The sequence below is a fragment of the Aotus nancymaae genome, unplaced genomic scaffold (assembly GCF_030222135.1).
Source record: "Aotus nancymaae isolate 86718 unplaced genomic scaffold, 86718_ANA_hifiasm-v0.15.2.pri h1tg000007l, whole genome shotgun sequence".
Taxonomy (NCBI): domain Eukaryota; kingdom Metazoa; phylum Chordata; class Mammalia; order Primates; family Aotidae; genus Aotus; species Aotus nancymaae.
The window spans coordinates 2,370,440-2,382,527 of NW_026988418.1; the positions used below are offsets into that span (position 1 = coordinate 2,370,440).

At 44.2% G+C, this 12,088-nt stretch overlaps 1 pseudogene; it reads right to left on the reverse strand.

Annotated features, from left to right (window-relative positions):
• Nucleotides 1-212: 212 nt before the first annotated feature.
• Nucleotides 213-1,173, reverse strand: LOC105707964 (eukaryotic translation initiation factor 1-like; annotated as a pseudogene).
• Between the last annotated feature and the right edge of the window lie 10,915 nt (nt 1,174-12,088).

The following is a 12,088-nucleotide window of genomic DNA, read 5'->3' on the forward strand; positions in this document are numbered from 1 at the left end:
TTGATGCCAGTTATGAAGGGACTTTTCTTTTTTGTCTGTGTGGCTCTTTTCAGTTTATTACATGAAGGAGTTATACTAGTCCAAGCTAACAGCAGACTCCAAATGGTTACTTCATACACAATGTGAGGTGTTTAAACTTGTGACAAAGACAGAAGGGAAATTCTGCTCATTGCAAGGAAATCCTCACTTAAGCTTCAGTGAGCCACAAACACTTAAAACCCATGAACCTTCAGCTTTTTGTCCTTAGCCAGTGCAATCTCTGCAAGGAACTGGCATAGGTTCTTGCTCTGCTCACTCTGTAGCTGAATTAGTTCTCCATATTCTGGATGCTTGATTACAGGCAAATTTCTTCTTAAGCGCCTTAACTAGTTTCTTTTCTTTTCTTTTCTTTTTTGAAACAGAGTCTCTCTTTGTCACCCAGGCTGGAGTGCAGTGGCACAATATCTCTGTTCACTGCAACCTCCATCTCCCAGGTTCAAGCAATTCTCCTGCCTCAGCCTCCCGAGTAGTTGGGACAACGTGCGTGTACCACCATGCCCAGCCAGTTTTTGTATTTTTAGTAGAGATGGAGTTTCAGCATGTTGGCCAGGCTGATAACCAACTCCTGAGCTCAGGCAATCCACCCACCTCGGCCTCCCAAAGTGCTGGGATTACAGGTATGAGCCACCACACCTGACCTAGTTTCTTTTTATGGTGGCCATCAGCAATTCCTTGGACAGTAGTAAGAGTCTTCCATTTCTCTGTTAAATTCTTTTATTTTTATTTATTTATTTATCTTTTGAGACAGAGTTTCGCTCTTGTTACCCAGGCTGGAGTACAGTGGTGCAATCTCAGCTCACCGCAACCTCCGCCTCCTGGATTCAAGCAATTCTCCTGCCTCAGCCTCCCGAGTAGCTGGGACTACAGGCATATGCCACCATGCCCAGCTAATTTTTGTATTTTTAGTAGAGACGGGGTTTCACCATGTTGACCAGGATTGTCTCCATCTCTTGACCTCGTGATCCACCCGCCTCGGCCTCCCAAAGTGCTGGGATTATAGGCGTGAGCCACTGTGCCCAGCCCTGTTAAATTCTTATATGGATATAATCCTCAGTGCCAGCAGAAAGCAGGTTATCACCCTTAGTTGTATCCAGCAAAGAGGTCAAAAGAGTAGATGTTCTGAATAGTAAACATATCATACAATTCCTTTTCCTCAGCGGAAACTGCCTACAGAAGGTAGCAGTGGAAGAAGTGGGAGGAAGTGAGCAAAAGGTGGGGTATAGAGCATCAGGAAGCAAGGGGGCTCAAAGGGAAAGCTGCTGAGTCCTCAGTGGTAGCTCAGTAATTAGGGTCATGAAAGGACTTGAGGTTTTGAGTTCAATCTCTTGGTGTCTCGCACTCTCTTGCCCTTCCATATTCCACCATGAATGACTCAGCAAGAAGGTCATCAACAGACACCAGCACCTTGATATTGGACTTATCTGCCTCCAGAACTGTGAAAAATACATTTCTTTTCTTTATAAACTACCCAGTCAGTGGTGTTCTGTTATAGCAACACAAAATGGACTAAAAGTATGTTGCTAGTAAATATATAATTTTAACCATGGGTTTTAAAATCTGGAGCTGATTGGAAATATTGGACTTCCCCTAAAGATTCTGTACTCAGAGCTGGATGCAGTAAATAGATGTAATTTTGGATGTGAAGGTGCTTGAAGTTGGATGTAGTATAATCCTAACAACAGAGCAAGACCCCGTCTCAAAAAAAAACATAACAAGGATATTAAGTAGCTTATAAAATAAATGGGAGGGCTGAAGAACCACATTCTGAGCTACATAATGAGAAAGAGCCAAAACCAAGTTGCAGAACTGGTCTGATGACAAGACACCACTGCCATGATTAAAGAGCTCCAGATACACTGCTTTTGCCAATGATACCATGACCAGCAGATATTGGACTGATTACTACCCTGCAGTCACTGCTTTTCCAGGAAGTGAATCTCCTGAAACCAACTTTTCTAGCAAGCTTTGAGGCAGATGTGCCTGACTGGCAGAGCCCGGTCCGTATGCCAGTGCTCTAGCTGCAAGGCAGGTGAAAAAAAGAGTACTTAGCACTTTCAGCTTCTGTAGGGGATGGTAGGCCCTGTATCTCTGACTCATCACCTGATGGAATTCCCTAAATAAAAGAAAAAGGGTTAGAGTGCTGTGGACCCAGCATATATGTCGTGTCCCTATACCTGTAACTCTCAAGACCACTCCTGTAAGGGACATTAACTTTGGATTGGTACCAGTATAACTCACAAAGCCTACTGCAAACAAGGCTTACACATTTTAACAATCTATACTGAGGCTGAGTTATTGAATGAAGGTTGGTTTAAGACAGGTGTAAGTTCTCACCAAGGAAACTGTTGCCTCTGCCACATCAGAAAACTAGGAAATTAGGAAACCATTGTTCCAACTGTTGGCTCCAGGAACACATTACCTTAGTCAGGATCTGAGGAACAGGAAGCCACTGCCAGAGCTGTTGGTACCAGAGCCATGACATACTGAATCCTCACATGCGACTTCATTTTATCCCCCGCTTCAACTCAGTTAGGCATGTATCTGATTAGGAGACTCAAACACAGAGACTAAGCTTCAAGAAAGGCATTCAGAGACTAAGCTTTAAGACTAAGGCCGGGCACGATGACTTACACCTGTAATTCCAGCACTTTGGGAGGCCAGGGTGGGCAAATCCGGGTCAGGAGTTCGAGACCAACCTGGCCAACATGGTGAGACCTCGTCTCTACTAAAAATGCAAAAATTAGCCAGGCTTGGTGGCCGGCACCTATAATTCCAGCTACTCAGGAGGCTGAAGCAGGAGAATCACTCGAATCCGGGAGGCGGAGGCTGTAGTAGCCAGGATTATAGGCGTGTGCTGCCTGGTTAATTTTTATATTTTTAGTAGAGACAGGAGACAGGGTTTCGCCATGTTGACCAGGCTGGTCTTGAACTCCTGGCCTCAAGTGATCTGCCTGCCTCAGCCTCCCAAAGTGTTGGGATTACAGGCCTGAGCCACCGTGCCCGGCCTACACCAATCTACTTTTGATAGTGAGTGAGAAAGTTGAGTCCTAGGGAACATAATGCCAGGACAGCAGGACAACAATGAGAAACTATTTCTTTTTCACACAGTCTTTGTTTTTAGAAAACCTTTATTTTTTAATTTATAAAATATTGCAAAATATTTAAACAATACAAGCATAAAGTAAAAAATGAAAGTGTCCCTTAAGTTCATTTCAAAAGTAACTACTGTAAATAGTTTGCATATTTATCTATCAAACATTATCTATCTATCCAACATTTTCTATCTATATGTCCTTCTGAGTCTATATATGTGTATAGTGTTCATGGCTTTGAATTCCTTCCTTATAAATGTTTTGTCGACCAGAGCGCTGGGTCTGAATTTGTCTCGCAGCCCGGTAAACTATTAAGGCCTTAAGCCACGACCTTAATTCATCCCTTAAATGTTGTATCTCTAATGAAACTCCTCGAAGCAAACAAACCTGCCTGAGCCAACTGTGTACTCCTGCTCCTTGGTGGTAGATGCTTGAAATTCAGGCTCCTCTATTCCCTCTTGGATTCTGCCAAAATTTTCTAGGCAATTTCTGTAACTTACTCCAAAGGAATTCCCTAACGCAGTGACATCCTTTGTTTTTGTCCTCCCAAACTCCTCCCTCTCTTCTGATCACAAGCCTATGCTCTCCCTGGGCCACAGGGACAGGAGCAAAACCCAAGGCAGGTTAATCAGCATTTTTCCTGAGACTTTTCAAAGCAGAGTTTGAAGGAAGCTGTTCTTTGTCTTCTGGTTAAAAAAAAAAAATCTGGGGGCGGTGTCTCATGCCTGTAATCCCAGCACTTTGGGAGGCCAAGGTGGGCGGATCACAAGGTCAGGAGTTTGAGACCAGCCTGGCCAGCATGGTGAAACCCCTCTACTAAAGATACAAAAAACTAGCCAGGCGTGGCGGTGGGCACCTGTAATCCCAAATACTCTGGAGGCTGAGGCAGGAGAATCACTTGAACCTGGGAGACGGAGGTTTCAGTGAGCTGAGATCACGCCATTGCATTCTAGCCTGGGCAACAGAGCGAGAATCTGTCTCAAAAAAAAAAAAAAGAGAGAGCCAGGCAGGGTGGCTCATGCCTGTAATCCAACACTTTGGGAGGCCAAGGCGGGTGGATTATTTGAGGTCAGGAGTTCAGGACCAGCCTGGCCAACGTGGTGAAACCCCGTCTCTACTAAAAATACAAAAATTTAGCCAGGCAGGGTGACACTCACCTGTACTCCCAGCTACTTGGGAGGCTGAGACAGGAGAATCACTTGAATCTGGGAGGTGGAGGTTGCAGTGAGCTGAGATCACACAACTGCACTCCAGCCTGGGTGACAGAGAGAAACTCTGTCTCAAAAAAAAAAAAGTGATTATGTGAATGTGAAACTGCTAGTGGTCACAGGTCCACCTTCATGATGAAATCAGATTTATCCTCCAAAGCAATTCCATTTCGTATAAATAAGCTTTTCTAACAGCTTGTTGACATATAATTCACATGGTAGGAAGAAAGGTCAGTCAAATTCTTTATTATATAATACATAGGATTCATCCTTTTGCCATATAAGGTAATATTCACAGATTTCAAGGATTAGGAGGTAGATCTCTTTGGGGCCCATTATTTAGCCTGTCACTTAGGATAATAATGGATTATACCCCATAGGGCTATTGTAAGCATGAAGTGAATTAACACATATAAAACTTATATATAGATAGCCCTCAATAAATCCTGGCTATTGTTTTTATTATTCATTTCCATAATGCACCTTGTTTTTTGGCCATGTCATGTCTGAGCCCTCTTCTTTCTTTGCGGAAGATCCTATTTTATGGATCTCAATAGGATGTGGAAGCCTTGTTTGAATTACTAAAGTTGAAGAGAGAATGTATTTTCCTTCCACCCCCTCTCATCTAGTCCAGGAGCCAATGAACAGGGCTTGGCCAATAAGTTGCTCAATCCTGGGACACTGGAGTCTTATTGGACTCAGTGTGAGATTATTAAGGACTGTAACAATGATGTCAAGAGTTTGACAGCAACAAGTGTCTACTGGAGTTGTCATGATCAGACTTTTCTTGTGTCGAGGTATGATCAAGACTACCTAGCTTCTTATGGCCAGGCATGGTGGCTCACGCCTGTAATCCTAGTACTTTGGGAGGCCGAAGTGGGTGGATCACGAGGTCAGGAGTTCGAGACCAGCCTGACCAACATGGTGAAACCTACTAAAAATACAAAAATACAAAAATTAGCTGAGCGTGGTGACACATGCCTGTAATCCCAGCTACTCAGGAGGCTGAGGCAGGAGAATTGCCTGAACCTGGGAGGCGGAGGTTGCAGTGAGCCAAGATCGTGCCACTGCACTCCAGCCTGGGTGACAGGGTGAGACTTTGTCTCAAAAAAAAAGACTATCTAGACTATCTAGCTTCTTTTGGCCAGACAAATTGCTTTCTATTCATTTCCCAAGGCTGCCCTTCCTGTTTTCCCTGTCTTTCTATGAGTTACATAATCTCCTCCTGATAAATTCCTTTTCTGCCTTAGTTATCCCACTTTTGGCTTCTAATGTTGCAACCAACACCCCTGGTTGGCATTCTATTGGGATTCTAGTGGTCTGCTGCTTGCAGCAGTTAATTAATTATTATTGTTTGACTTTTGGATGATGTGCCCTGATAGTAAGACTCCATAGACATGATTAGAACAATTTCACAGCATTGAAAAATTCAGGAAAGAGTTAACTGATTATATCACTTACAATAAGAAACCAAAAATTCCAGTTTAGATTTTCCAGTTCAAAGCAAATTTTAAAATTCAGAACAATTGTGAAATGTGGCAGAAAGCCCTTCTGCCTGTATCCAGCAACCTGGCACTGCAAAACACCAGATTCAGACATGTATTAATTTCAACAAATGGTACAGGGACAACTGGATATCCACACACAAAAGAATGAAATCTGACCTCCAGGCCGGGCGTGGTGGCTTATGCCTGTAATCCCAGCATTCTGGGAGGCCAAGGTGGGCGGATCACTTAAGGTCAGGAGTTCGAGACCAGCCTGGCCAACATGGTGAAACCCTGTCTCTACTAAAATGCAAAAAAAAAAGAAAAAATCAGTTGGGCATGGTGACACATGCCTGTAGTCCCAGTTACTTGGGAGGCTGAGGCACAAGAATCTCTTCAACCTGGGAGACAGAGGTTGCAGTGAGCCGAGATCATGCCACTGCACTCAAGCCTAGGCGACAGAATGAGACTCTGTCTATCCTACCTTACACTATACATGAAAATTAGCTCAAAATGGATAATAGACCTAAATGTAAGAACTAAAACTATAAAACTCCTAGAAGAGGCTGGGCATGGTGGCTCATGCCTGTAATCCCAGCACTTTGGGAGGCCAAGGCAGGCAGATCACAAGGTCAGAAGATCAAGACCATTCTGGATAACACGATGAAACCCCATCTCTACTAAAAATACAAAAATTAGCTGGGTGTGGTGACACGCGCCTGGAGTCCCAGCTCCTCGGGAGGCTGAGGCAGGAGAATCGCTTGAAGCCAGGAAGTGGAGCTTGCAGTGAGCCAAGATCACGTCACTGCACTCCAGCCTGTGTAACAGAGCAAGACTCTGCCTAAAAAAAAAAAAAAAAAAAAAAAAGAGGGCAGTGGTGGGACAGCAGGGTGGAAAATAAAAAAGCAGAAAAATGATGCCAGGTGTGATGGCTCACACCTATAATCCCTGCAATTTGGGAGGCCGAGGCAGATGGATCACCTAAGGTCAGGAGTTTGAGACCAGGCTGGCCAACATAGTGAAACCCCATCTCTACTAAAAATACAAAAAATTAGCCGTCTGTGGTGGCACACCTGTAATCCCAGCTACTTAGGAGGCAGATGCAGAAGAAGAACCTGGGAGGCAGAGGTTGCAGTGAGCTGAGATCATACCATTGCACTCCAGCCTGGGCAACAGAGAGAGACTCTGTCTCAAAAAGGAAAAAAAAAAAAGAAAAGAAAAAGTAAATAAGTTGGGGATATCTCAAAAGTAAAATCATGTATCTGAGAAGAGACTTGTTCAGAATATGTAAAGTACTTTTACAACTCAATAATAAAAAGACATATAGCTCAATTTAAAATTGGGCAAAAGCTTTGGGAGGCCGAGGTGGGAGGGTTGCTTGAGTCCAGGAGTTTGAGACCAACCTGGGCAACATAGCAAGACTTCATCTCTACAAACAATTTAAAAATTAGCCACACATGGTGACATGTGCTTGTAGTCTTAGCTTGTTGGGAAGCTGAGAGAGGAGGATCCCTTGAGCCCAGGAGTTGAAAGCTACAATGGTCTATGATCATGCTGCCATACTGCAGCCTGGGTAACACAGTGAGACCCTATCTCTTAAAAAACAAACAAACAGGCCAGGAGCAGTGGCTCATGCCTGTAATCCCAGCACATTGGGAGGCCGAGGCAGGTGGATTACCTGAGGTCAGGAGTTTGAGACCAGTCTGACCAACATGGTGAAACCCCATCTCAATTTAAAAAAAAAAAAGAATTTGAATGGACATTTGTACAAAGAAAGTATGCCAATGGCCAATAAGCACATGAAAAGGTGTTCAACATCATTCATCATTAGTTATTAGAGAAATGCAAATTAAAATCACAAGGAGATGCCACTTCACACCACTGACTTCCAAGGAAGGAAGCGGGTATAGGACATTGAGTTCAACCAATGATTGATAGCCAGTCAATGGCCAATGATTCAATCATTCATGCTTACATAATGAAGCCCCAATAAAAACTCTGGACAGGACAGGCACGGTTGCTCACGCCTGTAATTCCAGCATTTTGGGAGGCTGAGGTGGGCGGATAATGAGATCAGGAGTTCAAGATCATCCTGGCCAACATGGAAAAACCCCATCTCTACTAAAACACACACACACACACACACACAAAAATTAGCCAGGCATGGTGGCACGCGCCTGTAGTCCCTCGGGAAGCTGAGGCAGGAGAATCGCTTGAACCCACGAGACAGAGGTTGCAGTGAGCCAAAATCATACAACTGCACTCCAGCCTGGTGAAAGAGTGAGATTCGGTCTCAAAAAAAAAACAACCACCACCTCTGGACAATAAGGCTTGGTGGAGTTTCCTGCTTGGTAAACACATTGATGTGTCACGAGGCTGATATGCCCTGATTCCACAGGGAGAAGGCACTTCTCAAACCTCTGCACTTGAAACTCTCCCAGACCTTACCCTGTCTCCTCATTTGGCTGGTCCTGACTTGTATCCTTTATAATAAAACTGTGTTTATAAGTATATCACTTTCCTGAGTTCTGTGAGTCATTCTAGTGAATTATCAAATCTGAGTGGGTATGGGAACCCTCAAATTTGTAACCAGTTGGTCAGAAATGTGGGTGGCCTAGGGATGCCTAATGTGTGGCTGGCATCTGAAATGAGGGCAGTCTTACTGGGGACTATGACCTATAATTTGTGGGTTTTGTGCTAACTTCAAGTGGCTAGTACCAGAATTTTACTGTAGTACACCAGTGGCATAAGAATATCACCTTCTATGGCAAAAGATGTAATTAAGTTGAGGATCTTGAGATGGAGAGTTTATCCTGAATTACCCAAGTGGGTCCTAAATACAATCACAGTATCCTTGTAAGAGGGAGGTAAAGGGAGATTTGATACAGAGGAGGAAGAGGCAATGTGACCACAGAGGCATTGAGGAAGAAGCAATGTGACTACCATCTCTGGCTGAACAACTAAGTTGTGTGGAACTCAATGCTGTTTCCTTGCCAATCAGGATAGAGTAACAGCTCTAGTGTCTGAATAGCAATTGCCATCCATCATCATTCCCCACCCCCACCCACAGGTGCTCATCCATTGCTCCCTGCAAAAACCACTCCTTCAGTGTCCTGACACAGTTCATCTCTGTCCTTGCCTCTACTTCTTCCTTTTGCATCTACTGGTGGCTTCTCTCTCTATTCTCCTAAATTCCTCTTGATCTCTTCTTTCGTCTGATGCAACTACCTCATGGCTTCTGCTTACTACCTTTTCTTTCTGTGTCTCTACTGCTATTTCATTCACAGCCATGTACCTTAAAAAAGATATGTTTAGTTTGGTCAAGCACTTTCTTTTGTTTTGTTTTTTGAGATGAGGTCTCACTCTGTCACCCAGGCTGGAGTGCATTTGCACGATCACGACTCACTGCAACCTGGGCTCTAGCTCCTGGGTTCATAGTGGAGCCATGTTGCCCGGGCTGGTCTTGAACTCCTGGACCCAAGCGACCCACCCACCTCGGCCTCCCAAAGTGCTGGGATTCCAGGTGTGAGCCACCATACTCAACCTCTCAAGCACTTTCGGATATGGTGTCCTTGTTGGTCAGAGCGCTCATTCTAGACCACCTTACGGTGTTTAGGTTCCATTTAATGAATTCAAAGGAGTTATCTAATAGTTACTTACTTGAAAATGTTGATGTTTACAATATGCTGGAACTTCTATTCTTTGTAATATTTAATCTTAAGGTTGAAATTTTTTTTTTTTTTAAAGATGGGGTTTCACCATGTTGGTCAGGCTGATCTTGAACTCCCAACCTCAGCTGATACACCTGCCTTGGCCTCCAAAGTGCTTGGATTACAGGCATGAGCCACCACGCCCAGCAGAGGTTGAAATATTTAAATGTCAACCTAAAAATGTGCAAGGGGGTACATAATTTTTCAAAATGGTTTTAGAGGATATGCAACTAAAACAGTTGGCTCCTTGCCCAGCCTCTTTCTTTGTTAGAGTAAAAATGGGGAGCAGGCCAGGCGCAGTGGCTCACCCCTGTAATCTCAGTATTTTGGGAGGCCAAGGCAGGCTGATCACCTGAGGTGAGGAGTTCAAGACCAGCCTGGCCAACATGGAGAAACCCCATCTCTACTAAAAATATAAAAATTAGCCAGGCATGGTGGCATGTGCCTGTAATCCCAGCTATTTGGGAAGCTGAGGCACGAGACTCGCTTGAACCCATGAGGCAGAGGTTGCAGTGAGTCAAGATCATGCCATTGCACTCCAGCCTAGGTGACAGAGTGAGTAAGACTCCATTCCCCCCTAAAAAAAAGGAAAGAAAAGCTAACTTAATACAAGCACCAGCACTGGGGGAAACATTCTGACTTTATTCATAAGAAGAGTTATGCAAGGCATTTGAAAGAGAGTATCTTGGTTAATTCTGCCAATTAACCCGTGATGCAGGTTCATTTTACAGATGAGCAAACTGAGGCTCAGAGAGGTTGTGACTAGATGAGAGCTACACAATGTCAGCCATAACAGAGCTGAGATTTGAACCTGCGTCTGCCTGATCCCGTGTCTGTGTTTCAACTGTATCATTCTCCTATTTGGCAGAGAGAATAGAGTCCTCCCTGCCTCTCATCTCTAGGACTGACAGTGGCAGCACCAGCAGCAGCCAGCAGCAGAGACAGTCAGATCCACACCAGCAGACAGGAGGCTGAGCAACAGCTCCAGGGTGATGGCAAGAAGGTCCAAGGCACTGTGGTACCTGTTGTCAACACTCAGATTCTGTTACCTGTATCGGAGAAAGATGGAGTGACCTCTGGTGGCCTAAGAAAAGCCACTATGCCCATAGCATGTCAAGAGCTAGGAAGGGAGGTCTCTGCTGTCTTGTCCTTTCTTAGTGGGTACAATTGTGATTTGTCAGGAAAAGGTGGCAGGCAGGGGGAACAGTTGCTACTGCCTCATTATTCTGCCTTTGCTCTGTGATCTTTTGACACTCATGGCATTCAGCTATACCTCTCTTCTTCTCCCTTTAATTTGTCATCCTCTGCCAACTTTCTATTCACTCCCCCTCAAAAGTAACACGGTATACTGGCTAAGGTCATGGATTCCAAACTTGGACTTTTTGAACCTGGCCACATTCCTTACTACTGTATAGTCTTGGATGAATTACATAAGCTCCCCATTCCTTAGTTTCCTCTTTTAAGTCCTACCATGCAAATCTGCATAACTCTGATCTGATCCCTTGTTTTTTGTTTTTTTTTGAGACCAAGTCTTGCTCTGTCACCCAGGCTAGAGTGCAGTGGCATGATCTCAGCTCACTGCAACGTCCACTTCCTGGGTTCAAGTGATTTTCCCGCTGGGATTACAGGCACCCGCCACCACACCTAGCTAGTTTTTGTATTTTTAGTAGAGACGGGGCTTCGCCATCTTGGCCAGGCTGGTCTCCAACTCCTGACACTGTGATCCACCTGCCTCGGCTTCCCAAAGTGCTGAGATTACAGTCGTGAGCCGCTGCGCCCAGCCAGACCCATTCTTTTAAATAGCTGCATTAAATGTACCATAATTCATGTAATCACTACTTGAATAATGAACATTCTCTTTAATCTCAGTATTTAGCTTCTGCGAACAATAGCTAATAAACATGCTTATAGATATATTCCAGTGCTCCTCTTTTATAGGATACCTGCCCTGAAGTGGGATTTGTAGATGAAAGGATGCATTTTCATTTTTGATAGCTGACGCTGGAATGAATGTACTCCCAAAAGGCTGTAACAGTTTACAGCAATATATAATAAGATCTCTTTTTCAGCAATTCCACCAGCAATAATGTTATCCAAACTTTTAAACTTTCACAGGCTGATAGGAAAAAGCAATGTTTCATTGTTACTTTAACTTGCATTTAGTCCCCTTCTTGTCAGTTTGTAGGAATTCTTTCTATGATAAATGTTAACACTCTGTTCTCTCTATAGCTTTTGTTTGTTTGTTTGAGACAGACGTAGTCTCCATCGCCAGGCTTGAGTGCAGTGGTGTGATCTTGGCTCATTGCAACCTCTGCCTCCTGGGTTCAAGCAATTCTCGTGCCTCAGCCTCCCTAGTCGCTGGGATTACAGGCACTTGCCACGAGACCCAGCTAATTTTTGTATTTTTATTAGAGATGGGGTTTCACCATGTTGGCCAAGATGGTCTCAATCTCCTGATCTGTGTGGATCTGTGATCCACCCGGCCTCCCAAAGTGTTGGGATTACAGGCATGAGCCACCGTGCTTGGCCTCTATTGCATTTTTACTTCAGATATG